Below are 8,330 nucleotides of genomic sequence, written 5' to 3' on the forward strand. Positions count from 1 at the left end.
TCTAACAGTCCTTGTATTGGTCTTAATCAAGCACTTAAATTGTGACATCAGAAATTTGACAAAGTAGTAAAGAGCTTTGAGTTTTCTGGCCCATTATTCGGATGAAAGCCTTTACTATCGTTCTGTGTCAAATAGAGTCATGATTATTTTCTTATATGTAGATGTTGATTCTTGTTTCCAAACTCTCTTTATGGTGAGTAACGTGAAACTAACCTTGGGTAAAGAATTCAACATAATATACCTGGGTGTTAACACACCATCCTTAGTAAGAAAGTAAGTTTTGAAAGGCAAGGAATCACCCTTAGCCTAGCCCATTTTACTGAAAACTACTTCATTTGGGAATGCAATGAGTGCAAACCGGTTGAGACACCAGAAGTTATACTAAGAAGCTGATCTCTAAGACAGAGACAGTGTGTGGAGCAGTTAGATTATTCTAAACTGATTGGTAGTCTCATGTATGATTTGTGTTACATTAGGCCAGACATAGCCTTTATAGTTGGCATGCTGCGTCGTTTTACTAGCCATCCTGGCCATGAGCATAGAGATGCCCTTATGAGGCTGATGAGATACCTTTCGTATACTCAAGAGTATACTCAACACTATGGTGGCCATCCACTTATCGTGGAAGAATATTCTGATGAATCATGGGGATCAGAATTAGGGGACAACAAATCTACTGCTGTTGTGTGAAAGTCGAATTGTAACTTTATGCTCTAGCTTCAGTTGCAAATGAAACCAGAGGAGATGAATATTCTGATTATGGTTATGGACATTCCACTGACCCGGTTAAGGATTAGTTCCTTAAGTGTGTTTTGTGATAATCAAGCTTGTGAAAAACTCACTCTTTAATGGTAAGAGGAGACATCTTGGGCTTAAAAATGCCATGCTGAATTATCTCAAGAGCACGGGATTATCACTTTGATTGATATGAAATCGAAGGATAATTAGGCCGAAGCTCTCACAAAGGGATTGAACAAAGATCGAATATTCAAAACTGTGGGGGAGATGGGGTTAAAGACTATGTAGACATGTCTTAATCTCTACATCATCCAGGTTATTTTGAATTTTCGAATCTCCCTTTTGGCCCAAAGATAGGCACTTGATATGTTTTCCTTGATGTTTACAGTTGTTGTGTGTCATTCCACATTTGATGACATGCCCTTTTTTTTGGAAAGGTTGTACATTCCATACATAGATGATACAAACTCACCTCAAATTTGGTTATCATTTTTTGGGAAAGGTTGAACATTCCATACATAGATGATTCAGCTTAACTCAAATATGGATAAGATGACTGTAACATTTCAAATGGAAACATGAATGGTTCTTTGCAAAAGAAACTATTTTGGTCTTGTTCTTTCTTGAAACTTGACAATGATGAAATGGTTCTTTGACAATGCAAAAGAAGCCATGCTAGTCTTGTTCTTTCTTGAACTTGTCCTTTATTGAAACTTGACAATGATGCCCATGGTGAGAGTGATACTGATACTTTTTAAGCCATTTATGAAATTGTACTATGTTCTTATGGTAGAACTAGATACTTTCGTGAATTATAGGATTGTACTAAGTTCTTCTTAAGGTAGAACTAGATACTTTCATGTATGTAATTCATGTTTTACACAAATGATTTGATTCATTCTTATGAAATCCATATTTTGATAATTCACAGGGATTGGCGAAAAAGGAGGAGCTTGTCTTGATTTGGACTTTGATGAGGATGACTTACTTGATGAGTAAATCTTCTAAAGTCATGTGAGACTATGCTTTCATTTCAGTATGTATAGAGTTCACTTGTTTGTGAAACTTTATTTTGGATCTCGATGAGAATCATACCCCATGAATGAATTCCTCTAAAATCAGTGGGGTTCACTTATATGTGAAACTACCTTTGGTTGAGTTTAGATTGTATCTCAAACTCTTGGTTAATCATAAAAGTATTCGTGTTTTCAGTTGGATTACAGATCTTTTATGATATGATGTAGATGATTCAATATTTTGTTTGAACATCACACTATCTATCTATTGGATTGTGCTATATGTAGAACATAATGAGGAGATTGTTGGGTATATATGTGTATGGTATAACCCTAGTATATGTTCTAATATAAGCCCAATAAGATAATGGACCGGTGTAGTGGGCCTACATGGGCTAGAATCCATTAACCAGTCATTAACCCTAGTGTATCTCTATATATATAGGGGCTGGAGGCAACAAACTTGGTATTCCAAACTAGATACCTTGGTGTAATGCTTCAAGCAACCTCTTGCTTGACCTAATTACTCTAACAGTATGTTCACTTCGACAACATCTTTCTTTGTTCTTCTTCTTTTATGAGGCTCTCATATCTGAGGATCCAAATGGTAGAAGTCGATGAATTCTTGACCCACAAACTTTTTCCTCAACTCTAAACTGAGCCCGTTTTGAGCCAACTTCACATAGTTGGCTTGCTGCAAATTTTAGTGGCAGATGTCCATGCCCCTCTTGAATAGGGCAATGTACAAGTCCACAGGCTCATTGGGTAATTGGCTCAACCAAGCCAAGTACGCAATGTTTCCTTTGGGCTCAATACGGTAGAATTGGGAATAGAAAATATGTTCCATGTCTGCCCACGTCTCAATGCTATTTGATGGCATACCTATGCACAAATTAAAGGACACTCAGGTGAGACGGTTGGGAAAAAGCCACTTTTGTGGACTTCATAGCTTGCCTTCTCACACTAGGTAGTGAAACGACAAATTTGCTCGACAGTAAACTTGTTCTCTTCCCTAGAAAAAATAGTGAATTCATGAATCCTATATCCCTTAGGGTATGGGTAATAGTAGTCATACCAATCGGGATATGAGTTCTTGTACCCCGAACTGTATATCGGTCTGAACATCGATCCGAGTTGTTGTTATATCATCTCCATGAATCGGTCCTTGTTTAGGCCGATGTTGTGGGGGTGTAGTTGCCCCAAATAAAAGGTTGAAGCATCCTAGGATCGGGCAACACCGATTGCCCCCATCACCACCTTGAATCAGAAGTCCCATAGCCACCTAGGGGTTCAGAGGTGGTGTGCGAAGCTTGTTCCGGTTTTGGTTGTTGTTCCATTGCATACCAGTCCCATTCCCATTCTGAGAACCACCACTAGGATCGGTCATACCCTCATTTGGATTAACGGTTCTAGGGTCTGGTCTGTCTACCACAAAGGATCATCTTGCTTGTTGTTGAGGCATAGTAGATGCGAAATCACTATCAATGGTGGGGTTTGTTGGCGGACTATATCTTGGCACCGAATGTTGGCTTGATTCTCCTAGGGCAAATACGGTGGGGCCGCTAAGTGGGCCTCCCAGAGAAGGATTTGGCTTAGTTAAAAGCTGGAACTGGACGAACCTAATTTTGCTCTCTCGTCGGTAGTAGCACTCGAACATTGCTGATCCAGTGTATGGTAGCTGCTAGATTGCTTATTACCTTGCCAAAGAGGCGGTTGTACAGGCGTTGGCCGCGCCATTATGTCGGAAAGTAAACCAAATAGTTTATCTACTGGCTTGGAAAAATTCTTGCTAGAGAACTGAAAGAGCCTTATCACTTCAGAGATTTCACGGGCCACAATCTTTAACAACTCATGGGAATTCTCGTCCATGTGCTACTTGAGTGTGACTGCCACCTCCGGAAGTGACACTAGCACGTCAGAGTTTCACCCTTGTGGAGGAGTTCCTCTACTCGATGAAACGGTATTAAAATTTTCTCCTAGCAAAGAATTTCCCCGGTTAGAAATCCTTTGATCATGTGTTTCGCCGCACGTAGACACGTCAGAGTCATTAGCGTTTCCATGAGCATCGGCGCTCGTAGTTTTACTTCTTCTATTATGAGCCTTTTAACTTCACGCAATGCACTGGGTCCCACCATGCATGCCAAAAGAATGGAATTCGGCCTAAAATTCCCCATCGCGGTCAGTCAGTGCAACCATGTGTATGTTAGCGACTGAAAACTCAATTCGAGGGGTTAGCAACTAAAATGTTTTTGTCCCTTGGGATTGGATTTTAGGCAATTGAGAAGGAGGAACGACACTTCTTCCTTGGCTTCCTTTGCCTTTACACAGATAGAAAGGACTATTTTAGTACAGACGTGACGCAAAATGTAGGGATGTTGAGACACGTAGAATGTGAATGACACGTCAACATGTGTAGAAAGTGAACAACTCGTGATTGGTTGAGAAATGGTGATGCGAGCAGAACACAAACGATGCTATCGATGCACGCAGAATGCAAACGACTCTCAGAGTTGACAAACCTTTCGATTCAAGCTAAACGATAAAATCACACAAACAAACCGCCAGTGCTAGTGCTAGTGCTAGTGCTAGTGCTAGGGATAGTTGGATTAAAGATAAAGACTCACCCGAGAAGATGAATTCATTGCTTCTTTAATCCGGAGATAAGCTACAACTACGAAAAGTAAAGGCATTGTATTAAAAAGTAAAGGATAAAATGCTAAAACCTGTTTGGATTTGGTTATGTGACCTCTTACTTGGAGACAAACGCCTCTTTATATAGCTTTATTCCGATTTTGGTATCTGCCCATGTTTTGCTCCTTTTTTCCACGTCCTCCGGTCTACTAGGTTGTTATTGTTTACCTTCCCACGATTGGCAACTTTAGTGACATTTTTTACTCAGTCCATCCCGAAAGTAACTTGTTAACTCGATCCCACTTGACCGATTGGGCATAGGAATAAGTACAATTAGGATGGAACATTTGACAATTGCCTAACCTTCTAGGTTCTGTTACTCATACTTTCCTCCACATTTCTATCAAAGACCACCTTGGCGCATAATTCTTCCAACTCGGTCCAAACGAGTCGCCACTTAACAATTCGGTCTTTCATAACCGATCATGATGCCCCTTGAATGGGTGTAAACAGTAGCCCATTCAAATAAATAACGAAAAAAGGGTAAATTAGCTATTTGATTAGATACAGAACTGGATATATGTCCTTTTTTTTGGTACGTCTGGATATATGTTTTTTTTTATTTCATTACCCACATGGAGTTATTACAGTGTTGGGCATTGAGCAAATATACTTTGAGTTAAGTGAAGCTACACATATGTGTAGCTAGCTTAGCTACACCAACGGCTTAAAATACAGTGGGCCCACATTGTTTGGGTGATCCAAACCATTCATTTAATAGGCCCTTACATTGATAGGATATGCCTAAAAAATCAGCTCCATTGGATGATCCCAACCCTTCAAACTATGGAGGCAAAAATGGACAGATTTGTGAAGATTTTTGCACGTCCATTTTTGCCTCCACAAATCGTAGGGTTGGGATGATCCTATAGAGCTAATTTTTTTGGCACACCCTATCTATGTGAGGGCCCATCAAATGAATGGTTTGCATCACCCAAACAATGTGGGGCCCACTGTATTTTAAGCCGTCGGTGTAGCTAAGTTAGCTACACGTATGTGTAGCTACACTTTTCTCATATACTTTATATTCTAAAATAATTTAAACTAGTAAGACCAGCTGTGCGATACACGGAGCGGCAACGAAAAAGAAAAGATGGACCTTACCTTCTTAAATAAAATGAATGGGTGAAAACTGTGTTGCTAGTCACATGTACATGAAGTCACTTCAGTGGTGGTGGTGGTTTCGAGCTGGTGTCCTCCGTAGCCAGTAAGATGTACATGAAGTCACTTGAGTCCTCTGGTGGTAGTTTTGAAATGGTGTACAGGAGCAAATTGACTGACCTATTACAAAATATAGGAGGGCCCAAATCATGTCAGGTGGGTGCTAAGACATCTAATGAAAGGTAGGAGGGACTGGATTTTTCTCTATATATTGCCTAAGGCCATGTTTGGATAGCAAGAAATTTCTTAAAAAGTTTGGAAAGGATAAATATTTCTAAAATTTTATAGTTTTTTTTTACCCAGGAGAAAAGATAACTTGGACCAACCCAATTCAAATTTCTTCCTAAAAACTTACTCCTCTGCTTCCAATCCTTCAATTTCCTAAACCTCCAACTTTGCTTCCTAAAACTTGCCCGTCTACTGCCATTCTTCCAACCCAAGCAACCTTCTAAAATGATCATAACCCGAATGGAAGCCACATAATATAACAGATAAAATGGAAAGGGTTGTAGAGTTTACCCATTATCAAACATGGTGTGCAAATATTAGTTGCTAAACATAAAGGATTCTACTGTACAATTGCCAAAGACCAATCCATATGCTCCCACTTTTAATAAAATTCCAGCTAGAAGCATACATCTACTGTAATGTGCTTCTATGTGGGTATCTGCCAAAGTTACCTTCAGTGTATAAGTGTATTGAACAGAGTCAAAGGCCTCTGTAACAGTCGGACGATGGTAAAAAGTCATAGCGAAACCCGTAGCTCTATATAGTTCCTATGGCCATGTTTGGATTGCAAGAATTTTCTGAAAAAGTTTGGAAAGAACAAATATTTCTAAAATTTTCTAGTTTAGTTTTTACCCTGGTGAAAAGATAACATGAACCAGCCTAAGATCATTTTCCCATAAAATCGTGGAAAGGAAATAAATTCCTAAGAAAAGTTTTTCAATCACTTGCAATCCAAATAGGCCTATTCTATCCTTAATTTCTTAGGCGTAGGGAAGTCTTGGACCATATTATTGTTGAGTAGGGAAGTCTTGGACCATATTATTGTTGAAGGGGATTCATTGAATGTCATTCGGTGGTTGAAGGGTGGAGTAGCTCCTCCTTGGAGATTTTCGGCGTTATTTGATGAAATTGAGGATTTTGTTGCGGGTTCAGCTAGCTATTGCCTTTAAACACGTTTGGAGGTCGGCAAACGAAAAGGCAGATGTGTTAGCCAAGCAGGGAGTTGGGGCGGAGAGTATTCTCTAGTTCGATCATCTTCCCCCGTAGTATAATTTTGTTATTTTTGTTGTCTCTTTTCTTCTTCTTTCTTATATCTTCTTTCTTGTTTTTGTTCTCTGGGTTGCCCCTTCTCGGGTGCTCCCTTTTCATTTAATCGCTAGTTTTTTTTTTTTAAAAAAAAAACTTAGGCGTAGGGAATTATCAAATGGAACGTATTGTGTGTGTGTGTGTGTGTGTGTGTGAGAGAGAGAGAGAGAGAGAGAGAGAGAGAGAGAGAGAGAGAGAGAGATTTGTTGTCTACTTTTTTAAAGAGATAAATTAGAAGGTGAGGTTTAATCGGTTGATGTTTAGAAATTCAATTGAGATAGGGATTTTAGGAAACACTTATTCGAGAAGAGTTGTATGGTGCATGGGAACTGTTGTGGAAATACAGAAGGAAAAGAAGTCTTACGTCATATTTGAAGAGGAAGTTACCGAAATATGTGTGTGAGTGAGAGAGAGAGAGAGAGAGAGAGAGAGAGAGAGTCAAAAGTGGAACAGTTTTGGAGAGAGATTTTAGGATGGTTAATGTGTTTAAGTAGGCATGGGCAACAAATAGCTAGGGGTGCTACTTGGGTTGGGTATTACCCGACCCGCATCGACCTAACCCGAAAATAACATGAGTCGGGTTTGGAAATCATGGGTCTTGGGTAGGGTCGGGTTTTAAATTGGAAAACCCGATTCAATCTTGGGTAGGGCCGCGTTTAAAGAAATCAAAACCCAAAACCCGACTCGACTCATATGGGTGTACTGTGACTTTCTTAACTATCTCTTGGATAACATAGAAAATTATTTTCAAATATATTGATACAATTGTTTTCATTGAGGTGATCATGTCTGTTATGTGAAAATCTTGTGTCCATCTTATATTTATGCACTTGACATAAATTTGGAGATTTTTAGTGTGGATATATATATATTTTTTTATACAATCTATAAAATTAGTCACTATCCCACGCTAAAAAATGAAAACCCGACCCGACCCGAGAAGCTATCTTGGGTAGGGTCAGGTTTACAAAACTCGAGGTTTCCAGTAAAAATTAGACCCGACCCGAGTTGCACCCCTAGCAACAAATATAAAAGAATATGTTTTCTGATTTTTTGGGATTTCTTTCTAGTTTTGTGAAATTAATATAGAGTCAAAAGTGGAAAAGTTTTGGAGATAGATTTTAGGATGGTTAATGTGTTTAAGTAGGCATGGGCAACAAATATAAAAGAATCTGTTTTCTGATTTTTTGGGATTTCTTTCTAGTTTTGTGAAATTAATATGTTTTTTTTGAAGGACTGCCATTTTGGACTGAGGATGGATTCTAGTTTTGTGAAATTAATATGTTTTTTTGCGTTTTTTAAGGGACTGTCATGTTGGATTGAGGATGGATGGGGGACTGTCCATGTAAGCGTGAACGGTGAAACCCCATCCTGCTATATTATAATAGATAGATACATTGTCCAATTGCA

This window comes from Tasmannia lanceolata, unplaced genomic scaffold, assembly GCF_043159265.1.
Source record: "Tasmannia lanceolata isolate RefF3 unplaced genomic scaffold, GAP_Taslan_0.1 ptg000002l, whole genome shotgun sequence".
NCBI classification, from domain to species: Eukaryota; Viridiplantae; Streptophyta; class Magnoliopsida; order Canellales; family Winteraceae; genus Tasmannia; species Tasmannia lanceolata.